This window comes from Zingiber officinale, chromosome 8B (assembly GCF_018446385.1).
Source record: "Zingiber officinale cultivar Zhangliang chromosome 8B, Zo_v1.1, whole genome shotgun sequence".
Taxonomy (NCBI): domain Eukaryota; kingdom Viridiplantae; phylum Streptophyta; class Magnoliopsida; order Zingiberales; family Zingiberaceae; genus Zingiber; species Zingiber officinale.
In genome coordinates this window covers 76370250-76380078 of record NC_056001.1, presented here as the reverse complement: position 1 = coordinate 76380078, position 9829 = coordinate 76370250, and positions in this window count along the sequence as shown.

The window sequence follows — 9829 nt, the reverse complement described above, 5'->3', positions numbered from 1 at the left end:
ACTTTATGTATGGCTTGTACAAAGGGTGGGCTCCATAAGTGCCCCAGGGTCGATGGACTAAGAAACGGGCCTCGTTAGGGATGGGCTCCTAAGTGCCCCTAGGTCGATGGACTAAGAAACGGGCCTAGTATGTATGCCTTGTAGGGTTCAAGACTTGCTACCTTGGACCTACATAGGACGCACGCATTATGTATGTGGTACAAGCCGGGGCCCTAATCATGTTGAGATTATGTTTAAGTATGTATTGTATAAAGTTTTCAAAAGACATGTTGCATATGTTGTATGATACATGTTTAGGAATTTACCATGCTTATACTTTATGATTATGTCATGATAGTTATGATGATGTTATGCTATGACAGGATACGTTTGATGATCATGTTATGTTATGCCATGATACTTTATGCTATGTTACGATATGCCATGATATGTTCTTGACATGATACTTTTATCTTTATGCCTTATGACTTGTGATTTTAATATGCTTTACGTTTTTTTTTGTGAGTAGGAAAGGAACTTACTGAGCCATGAGTGCTCACAGCTTACTTTCTTGTACCACAGATAAAGGCAAGGAATGGATGTACTAGGGGAGCAGCAGGAGGGGCTAGAACGATGTGTGCAGTAGTGGACTGGCTAAAAGAAAAGACCTGCCTTTGTTTAATAAGAAATTTACCATGTTGATGTTTTTACTTTATGACTCCATGACCTTAAGTATGTGTTGGGTATTAAGACTCAAAATTTATGATAGGTATGCTATGTGGTTCTTTTATGTCTATGGTGAGTTTTAAGTAAGAAAAGGTTTTTAAATTCTCTAAGTAAGACTTCCGCTGTGTTAAGTATGTATGCATAGCAAGGTAACCCCTGTCGCCTTAGCAAGAGGGGCGGGGCGTTACAATTTGGTATCAGAGCGAGGTTAGCCTTTCCACTACATACATGTCAAGCCTCCATCCTGCCGCTCCAAGTAAGATTTTATATGCTTAATGTAATTTTTGATGCTTTGATATTATGCATGTTTACTTATTCTTGATTTAGTTAATTTAATTTTTGATGCTTTAATATTATGCATGTTTATTTATTCTTTGATTTACTTAATTTAATGTAATTTTTGTTTTGATGCTTTAATATTATGCATGTTTACTTCTTCTTTGTTTTAGGTTAATTTAATTTTTTTTTTTTGTTAATACTTTAATAATCTGCATGTTTACTTATACTTTGAATTAGGATAGGTATGCATGATGGTAGGATAGGAATAGTGATAACCTTATTGATGGAATAAATGAAAGAGAACAAGTTGCGCAACAAGCTAGTGATATGGGTCATGCTCAATCCACTCCAGATATTAATGATGATCCATTATGCATCAATGGAGGACCAATTACAAGGGCTAGGGCTAAAAAGATGAAGGAAGCACTTAATGTGCTAATTGAAGATGTGAAGGCCAAAGCTACTATTGAAGAAGGTTTGACCAAGAGCAAGTCATCCGGCTTAGTCAACCTAATTCAAGCCTTAGATGAGCTAAATTAGTATTTAAGTCTCATATCTATGTAGTATGGATATGTTGGCTCAATTTGGACTCATTTTTACCTTTATTTGGGTTGTAATAATGTCATATGCTTAAAATGGCTAAGTAGTCTATATGGGCCTTTACTAAATGGGCTTTCTTTTGACCTTTTAGGGTTTTTTTGGTCACCTTATAGCTATAAATAAAGGGGGTGACGACCACACATTTATCTTTGATATATTTTTCAATCTAAAACACGGTGAGGCTCTCGCTTGTTGGTTCTTCATTGAACTTGAACTTATCAAGGTATCTCCTTGTGGCATTCGAAGACTTATCAACCTCAATCCCAAGGTTGTGGCGCCTTCCATCTTCTATACCAAGGTTCGTGCTTTTCTAAGCATTGGGTCGAGGTTTCTTTTCATCCATCTTATCGATTTAGACCTTCCTTCTTTCTGTTTTTAATTCGTTGTGGGTTCTTGAGATATCTCTCTCGTTGGGTTCAGATCAGTTGGTATCAGAGCCAAGTTTTTCTAAATCGATTTGGTTATCCTTTTCTCTTTGTGCTTGAAACTTTGTCAATTTGTTCAAAATTATCTGCTTATCATTATCATCTCAATCCTAGTGAGTTTTATTCGTCTTGGTGCTAGCAAATTATTTTCGGTAAAAAAAAAAAGGGTTGAGATTTTGAAAAAAAAAAATCGACAAAAAAAAAATTGTAAAAAAAAAACGCCGAAATAAAAAAAAAATATTTTTTTTGGCAAAAAAAAAAAAGGGCCGAAATTCAAAAAAAAAAATCGAAAAAAAAAATAAAAAAAAGTTGAGTGTAGGGAATTGTTATTTCTATACTAGTACTTTCCAATTCTGCATTTCTTTTAAAGTTTTGCATATTATATTTACACTTTCCAATTCCACAATTTTCTTTAATAATTTGCCTAGTAAATTTGCACCTTCCAATTCCGCAATTTCTTTAAAGTTTTGCCTAATATACTTGCACTTTCCTATTCCGCATTTCCTTTAAAGTTTTGCCTAATATACTTGCACTTTCCTATTCCGCATTTCTTTTAAAGTTTTGCCTAGATTTAATTCTACACCTGCCTAAATTAAGTTCTGGCACGATCATTTTCAGTTCTTATTTCAAATATCTTTATCTCTTAGTCCCACATTCGCATAAGTTTTGCCTAGATTCAATTCTTGCAAATTTCCTTTCTGAACTTAATTTAATTTTTCAATTCTGTAATTTGCATTCTTCTATCATTTCCTTTCTTTTATCCTATACCTTTGGGATTTTCAATCAGTCAACGATCGTTACAAGGAATTGCCACAATTCTAAGTTCCTTAAAGAGCTAACATTAGCGAGTTGAGTGATTGGGTGACAACAGATTGCATTAATGGCGTGCCTTGAGACAACACTTGGAACGCATGGAAATCAGATTCAATCAAATCCTCGACAGATTGGAGAGACAAGATGCTGTAATTACTGAATTGCAAAATAGCCAAGCTGGTAGAGTTCCCACACGAATTTCAAGGCAATATAACCGTGAAGACAACAACGATGATGATGATGGCATTTCTGAGGACATTGATGATAGAGTTTCTAATGGCAGATCTGGTGGCATCAGAATTGGTGGTAGAAGGGGAAGGATAACTGATTATGTTAATAGAAACTTGGGAAATATCAAATTGAAGATTCCTTCTTTTCAAGGCAAAAGTGATCCAGACGCATATTTGGAGTGGGAAAAGAAAGTGGAATTAGTATTTGATTGTCACAACTACTCTGAAGAGAAGAAAGTAAAACTTGCTGCTGTCGAATTTATTGATTATGCTATTATTTGGTGGGATCAAGTTATTCTAAGCAGGAGAAGAAACAACGAGAGACCCGTTGGCACTTGGGAAGAGATGAAATCAATTATGAGGAAGAGGTTCATTCCATCACATTACTATCAAGATTTGTACCAACGGCTACAAAGTCTAACCCAAGGATCCAAGACCGTGGAGGAATACCACAAAGAGATGGAGATTGCCATGATTCGAGCCAATGTGGAGGAGGACCGAGAAGCAACCATGGCAAGATTTTTACAAGGTTTGAATTCAGAAATTGTAAATATAGTAGAGTTGCAACATTATGTGGAGCTTGAAGATATGGTGCATATGTCCATGAAAGTTGAAAGGCAACTCAAAAGGAAGGGTTCAATCAAACATGGTCAAAGTTCTAATTCATCCACTTGGAAATCTAGTTGGAACAAAAGAGATGATAAAGTTGCATCAAAGAGTAAGACCGAGTTTTTGAAGAATAAAGATGCTAATTCTCCATTGGTTAAAGGTAAAGAACCTATCCAATCTTCAAGAAATAGAGATATTAAATGCTTTAAGTGTTTGGGAAGAGGACATATCGCTTCACAATGTCCAAACAAAAGAAGTATGCTTTTGAAAGAAAATGGTGATATTGAAACTGAGAGTGAGTCTGAAGATGATAATGCCTTGCCACCATTGATGGAAAGTGATGTAGAAGAGTATGCCGTTGAAGGTGAAGCCCTTGTCACTAGGCGTGCTCTAAATGTGCAAGTGAAGGAAGAAGATGAAGAACAACGAGACAACATATTTCATACCCATTGCCACATCAAAAACAAGGTATGTAGTATGATTATAGATGGAGGAAGTTTCACTAATGTTGCTAGTACTATCTTGGTTGAGAAATTATGCTTACCTACCACTAAACATCCTAGACCTTATAAACTACAATGGTTGAATGATTGCGGGGAGGTTAAGGTCACTAAGCAAGTATTGGTTTCATTATCCATTGGTAGGTATCATGATGATGTTCTTTGTGATGTAGTACCAATGCATGCAAGTCATTTTCTTTTAGGTAGACCATGACAATTTGATAGGAGGGTCATACATGATGGGTTCACAAATAAATATTCTTTTAAGATGCATGGTAAACTTGTAACTCTTGTACCATTAACTCCTAAGCAAGTATATGAAGATCAATTGAGGATAAAAAATGAGAGTGAAAAAAGAAAAGATTGTGAGAGAGAAAAAAATGGAAAAGAAAAGGAGTGTGAGAAAAGAAAAAGTGAGGATGAGAGGAGTGAAAAAAAAAACGAAAAAGAAACAAAAAATCTAGAGAGTAAAAAAGGGAGCTTTTATGCAAAAGAAAGAGAGGTTAAGAGAGCTTTTTATTCTCAACAGCCGATGATTATACTTTTGTATAAGGAGGCTTATTTCAACACTAACAATCTTAACCCTTCTTTGCCTAGTGTTGTTAAAACTCTTTTGCAGGAATTTGATGATGTCTTTCCTGAAGAAGTTCCTGATGGATTGCCACCACTTAGGGGAATAGAGCACCAAATTGACTTCATCCCAGGAGCAGCTATCCCTAATCGACCAGCCTATAGGAGCAATCCTATGGAGATGAAGGAGCTTCAAAAGCAAGTTGAAGAATTGATGAGAAAAGGGTACGTCCGAGAAAGTTTGAGTCCTTGTTCAGTTCCTGTTTTGCTTTTGCCTAAGAAGGATGGAACTTGGAGGATGTGCGTTGATTGTAGGGCTATCAACAAGATTACGGTAAAGTATCGTCATCCTATTCCTAGATTAGATGATATGCTAGATGAACTACATGGTTCTTGCATTTTCTCTAAAATTGATTTGAAGTCTGGCTATCATCAAATTCGCATGCGTGAGGGAGATGAATGGAAAACTACTTTTAAGACTAGGTATGGTTTGTATGAATGGTTAGTCATGCCATTTGGCCTAACTAACGCACCTAGTACTTTCATGAGATTAATGAACCATATTTTACGTGCTTATATTGGGAACTTTGTTGTAGTATATTTTGATGACATCTTGATTTATAGTAAAAATTTAGATGAACATCTTAATCATTTACAAAAAGTTCTACTTGTTTTGAGAAATGAAAAATTGTATGCTAACCTTCAAAAATGTTCTTTTTGCACTAATCAGATAGAGTTTCTTGGTTATATTGTTAGTGCTAAGGGAATAGCGGTTGATGAAGAAAAGGTTAAGGCAATACGTGATTGGCCAACACCAAAAATGATAACTGAGTGTGATGCATCAGGAATAGGTATTGGAGCTGTGCTAATGCAAGAAGGTCGACCCCTTGCTTATTTTAGTGAGAAACTCAGCGGAGCAGCTTTGAACTATCCAACTTATGACAAGGAGATGTATGCATTGGTGAGGGCTTTAGAGACTTGGCAGCATTACTTGTGGCCCAAAGAGTTTGTTATTCACACTGATCATGAATCGTTGAATCATTTGAAGAGCCAAAGTAAGTTGAATAGACGTCATGCAAAATGGGTAGAATTCATTGAATCATTCCATTATGTGATCAAGTATAAACAAGGTATGGAAAACATTGTTGCTGATGCTTTGTCTCGAAGGTACACCTTGATCTCTACTTTAAACACTAAATTGTTAGGATTTGAATACATTAAAGATTTATATTCTAATGATTCTGACTTTGGAAATGTGTTTGAAGTTTGTGAACATACTGCATTTGGGAAGTTTTATAGACATGGGGGGTTTCTTTTTAGAGTGAATAGGTTGTGTGTGCCTAATTGTTCATTAAGGGAATTATTAATCCAAGAATCTCATGGTGGGGGACTAATGGGACATTTTGGAGTTAAAAAAACTCTAGAAGTGTTGGTAGAGCATTTCTTTTGGCCACAAATGAAACGGGATGTAGTTAAATTTTGTGAGAAGTGTATTACATGTAGGCAAGCGAAATCTAGATCTTTACCTCATGGACTGTGTACACCTTTACCAATTCCTAGTGAACCTTGGGTTGATATTTCCATGGATTTTGTTTTAGGACTACCAAGGTCTAAACGAGGTATGGATTCTATTTTTGTGGTTGTGGACAGATTTTCTAAAATGGCTCATTTTATTCCTTGTAGGAAAACAGATGATGCTAACCATATTGATGATCTATTTTTTAGGGAGATCGTACGACTTCATGGAGTACCGAGGAGCATAGTTTCAGATCGTGATGCAAAGTTTCTAAGCTACTTTTGGAAGACATTGTGGGGAAAGTTAGGAACAAAGCTTTTGTTTTCCACAACTTGTCATCCACTAACAGATGGACAAACTGAGGTAGTAAATCGAACTTTATCTACTTTGTTGAGAGCTATCATTCAAAAGAATTTAAAAGGTTGGGAAGATTGTTTACCACATGTTGAATTTGCTTATAATAGATCTATGCATTCTACTACTAATTTTTCTCCTTTTGAAGTGGTATATGGGTTCAAACCTTTAACTCCTTTAGATTTATCGCCTTTGCCTATCTCTGAGCGTGCCAGTTTAGATGGTACTAGAAAAGCTGAGTTTGTGAGGCAACTGCATGAGAAAGTTCGATTGCAAATTGAAAAGAGGACTGAACAATATGCTGCGCAAGCCAACAAGGGATGAAAGAAAGTGATCTTTGAACTCGGAGATTGGGTTTGGGTTCATATGAGGAAGGAAAGATTTCCAGCTAAACGTCGTACTAAGTTGCATCCACGAGGAGATGGTCCATTTCAAGTCATTGCTCGAATCAATGATAATGCATACAAGCTTGACTTACCAGGTGAGTATAATGTGAGTGCTACATTTAATGTTTCTGATCTTTCTCCTTTTGATGTAGGTGATCAAGATTCGAGGACGAATCCTTTTGAGGAGAGGGGGAATGATGGAATAAATGAAAGAGATCAAGTTGCGCAACAAGCTAGTGATATGGGTCATGCTCAATCCACTCCAGATATTAATGATGATCCATTATGCATCAATGGAGGACCAATTACAAGGGCTAGGGCTAAAAAGATGAAGGAAGCACTTAATGTGCTAATTGAAGATGTGAAGGCCAAAGCTACTATTGAAGAAGGTTTGACCAAGAGCAAGTCATCCGGCTTAGTCAACCTAATTCAAGCCTTAGATGAGCTAAATTAGTATTTAAGTCTCATATCTATGTAGTATGGATATGTTGGCTCAATTTGGACTCATTTTTACCTTTATTTGGGTTGTAATAATGTCATATGCTTAAAATGGCTAAGTAGTCTATATGAGCCTTTACTAAATGGGCTTTCTTTTGGCCTTTTAGGGTTTTTTTTGTCACCTTATAGCTATAAATAAAGGGGGTGACGGCCACACATGTATCTTTGATATATTTTTCAATCTAAAACACAGTGAGGCTCTCGCTTGTTGGTTCTTCATTGAACTTGAACTTATCAAGGCATCTCCTTGTGGCGTTCGAAGACTTATCAACCTCAATCCCAAGGTTGTGGTGTCTTCCATCTTCTATACCAAGGTTCGTGCTTTTCTAAGCATTGGGTCGAGGTTTCTTTTCATCCATCTTATCGATTTAGACCTTCCTTCTTTCTGTTTTCAATTCGTTGTGGGTTCTTGAGATATCTCTCTCGTTGGGTTCACATCACTTATGACAGCAAATAGGGATAACGATAATTTGTTACTGTTTAATGAAGATAAGCATGGCTAGGAGACGTACTACCCGAGCAGACGAGGCAATCACTCCACCATATCTGACTCAGGTAGTCACCGACCTTCAACGTCAGATCACGGAACAACAACAGTTGATCACGACCTTGATGGGTCAACAAGGAACCCCTACCACCCCACCAGTAGTTCAGAACGCAGTGCTCGTCGTGCCAATAGTTGCACCAGTACCACCGGTAGCCCCTGCTCCATTGGTTCGACAAGAGACTTACTTGATACAGTGGTTGAGGCTGAAACCGGATGACTTCTCGCGTACTTGCGAGCCGTGGGATGCCCAGGCCTGGTTCAAGACAGTAGAAAGCACAGTAGAACTTTTGGACTGGCCTGAATCAGAGAAGATCAAATGTGTATCTTTCTGCTTCTCCGGAGATGCGAGAATGTGGTGGGAAAGAGTTAAAGCGAAGAGGCAAATTAATCTGATGAATTGGACGGACTTCGAGACAGAGTTCTTCGAAGAATTCTTTCATACGCAAGTGACGAACCGGCATTACGACGAGTTTACCGAGTTCCGGCAAGGTGACTTATCAGTGAACGAAGTAGTAAAGTGCTTCAACCGTCTAGCACGCCTTTGTCCTGAATTAGTGCGTACAGAGAGAGAAAGGGTCAGACTAATGCTGAAGATGCTTCGACCCGAGATAGCACTGAACGTGGCCGGCGGAGTTAATAGACCGCAGACTACAGAGGAATTAGTCAGCAGTGCACTGATTACGAAGCACTATCAGAAAGCAATGAAGGAGAATAAAGGTCAGACACGAGCCGAGGGACAGAAACCCCAGAATACCAAAACAGGCTGGAAAGGAATTTCTACCGGAAAAAGAAAGCAGTGGGACAATGCAAAAGGTGGGTTAGGAAATAAGCAACCGAGATACCCTCAGTGTTCTATTTGTGGGAAGCTGCATTCTGGATTGTGTCACAAAGGTACAAGGAAGTGCTATAATTGTGGACAGGAAGGACATTTGGCCAGAGACTGCCCTACTCAGATGCAGGCACCATTCCAGCAGAACAACCAGAACAGGGGTACCCCTTCACAGCTACACCAAATGCAAACCGCTATAGAAGGGACTTCGATCAGCCAAGGGAGATTAGAAGCCACGAATGCCAGGGTCTTTGCGATTACTAGTGAAGAAGCGGCGAACGCCTCTACCGTCGTTACAGGTCAGCTGCCTATTTTTAATCAGCATGCTTTAGTATTATTTGATACTGGGTAACACACACGTTCGTCTCAACACCATTTACAAAGAAATTAGACATACCGCCTCAAACCCTAAATGGTACATTCTTAACAACCCTACCATCCGGGGAAGTTATGCCGTTGGATCAAATGCTGCGGGTCGTACCTATCCGAATCGCAGACAGGGAACTCTACTGCAATCTGATAGTACTTGACATGCGGGATTTTGACATTATACTGGGCATGGACTTCTTGAGCAAGTACGGCGCCTCAATCGAGTGCCGTAATAAAAAGGTAGTCTTCCGACCTGAAGCTGAACTGATGTTTGAATTTATTGGGGAATCTGGGAAAGAAACTGAAAGATTCTTATCAGCAGTAAAGGAACGAAGTATGGTAGATGAAGGTTGTAATGGATTTCTAGCGCAAGTGGTTGACGCAAGACAAACCGGAAGTCAGAAACTAGAAGAGGTCAGAGTGGTATGCAACTATCCGGAAGTATTTCCTGATGAACTACCGGAATTAGCACCCGACAGAGAAATAGAATTTACGATTGAGTTAGTTCCGGGTACTAAACCAATTTCCAAAGCACCTTACCGAATGGCACCGATTGAGCTAAAAGAACTTCAAGAACAACTACGAGAGTTACTCGACAA